This window comes from Gavia stellata, chromosome 20, assembly GCF_030936135.1.
Source record: "Gavia stellata isolate bGavSte3 chromosome 20, bGavSte3.hap2, whole genome shotgun sequence".
NCBI classification, from domain to species: Eukaryota; Metazoa; Chordata; class Aves; order Gaviiformes; family Gaviidae; genus Gavia; species Gavia stellata.
The window spans coordinates 2062040-2063794 of record NC_082613.1 but is presented as its reverse complement, the minus strand read 5'-3'; positions in this window follow the sequence as shown (position 1 = coordinate 2063794).

Here is a 1755-nt window from a genome sequence, read left to right as displayed (position 1 = left end):
CCACAGTGCGATTGCGTTTCGGCACTAGCCCAGGTTGGATAAATGTGTCAGCTGCGTGGATTTCCCCTTGGTTTTCACCCTGTTGTAAAGAGCAGAGATCGTGTCATCTTCAGCTTTCGGTTCGCTGGTCTTCCGTGAGTCTCTTTTTTTTTTTTTTTTTTTTTTCTTTGAGCAACTTGGCTGAGGATTGCTGAGAGGAGCAGAGGTGCCAGGAGGTAGCAGAGGCAGGAAGGGGACTGGCATGTTCGTCCCTGGAGAGTCAGGGACAGTAGCAGCGCTCACACAGGTGAGAGTGGAGCTGTGATTTGGGAAGGGGCCGCAGGGACCCCTCTCTGTGCCTGCTCTGGAGACCAGCTGTCCCTGGGAAGGAGCCACTGGCAGTCAGGCCGCAGCTCCTACCCAGGTCTCCCACCAAAAGAGCCCAAATTAGCTGAATAAACGATCCCTGTGTTCAGCACCAAATGCCAGCGAACCTGTTGCCAAGGCCAGAGTTTCTCACTTGATCCGATTAACCTTTGTGTCCGTGCAAACAACCACATACGTGTCACCAGCCAAACACGTGCCGGAAGCTTTTGCCAGGTCTTTTCCAAGCACCTGGGCTGCAACGCGATGCGCAGTGCCCATTCCCACGTGGAAAGTCTCCGGCGGCACTTCAGAAAAGACTGTTGGACCCTCGTGTCCCATGTGTGGGTGGCATGGCCGGCGATCTGGGCGCACGGGAGATGCTCCCCTGACCTTCACCATCAGACAGGCGGGATGAGTCTGGATGCTCTGGGCATCAACTCTGTTGAATTAAATGATGCTAAATGTGAACTTGCGAGAAGAACTGGGGGTGATGAGTCAAATCTGTGTTTTTAAAACCCTGTGTGTGGGAGAGAAGTGTTGAGCAAAGGTGAAGAAGGCACCAGTTGGCACTTCCCTTAGTCACGCTGCCGGTGCCTGGCTGAGCATCAGCATCGCGTCCCGACCAAGGTCTCAAGGCCGTGGTGGTCCGGGAAATCACCTCCCAAGGGCTCAATGCTCTCATTGCGGAGGCTTGGAGGGCGCCGTTCCCCTGGGGCTGTACGCGGCATCTCCCAACGCAGCCCCCACCCTCAGACGTGTCTTTGCTGTCGGAAGGGGAGGAAGGTGCTTGAAGCCAACCCGGGGAGAGCCAGCCACACCGTGGGCTTCGTCCTGGCACCGCCAAAGTGGAGGGCTGTCCTGCTGCCCGCTTCCGTTGGGAGCGAGCTTGGGCCTTCTGCGATAATTCCTGATGTTCATTATTTATAGAGAAGCCAAATTGAATTATTAATACGGAAAATTCAGATAACATTAACAATTCTCAGTTTATAACAGTTTCCCATTAATAAGGAAAATTGGAAATTTATCACTACATCTGTTCATTAAAACTCACTATTTTTTTTTCTTTTGGTGTCTTAAATGAAAGCAGAGAAATAAACGAAAAGGAAAAGCCATTTATTCGCTACTTCTCTGGGCAAAGTCAGCCCATAATTTTTAATAAAGTCTTTGCTGTTATATGTGGAGGGGAAACCAGCCTGTAATGAAAGCAGCTTTTCGGCCACGTCTATGGTGTTGCTCGACCATAGAACAAATACTTGGAAACACGTCCCGTTTCTTCTCTTTGTGGGAACCTTTAAGCTGCATGATAGTTTTCCAATTTCCCTCCCTCCCCAGCAGCTCTCCTTGCTTTCAGCATGTGTTGCTCCCAGCTCCAAGGATTGAATTTTAACGCCTCCCCTGCTTCTTTCAGAG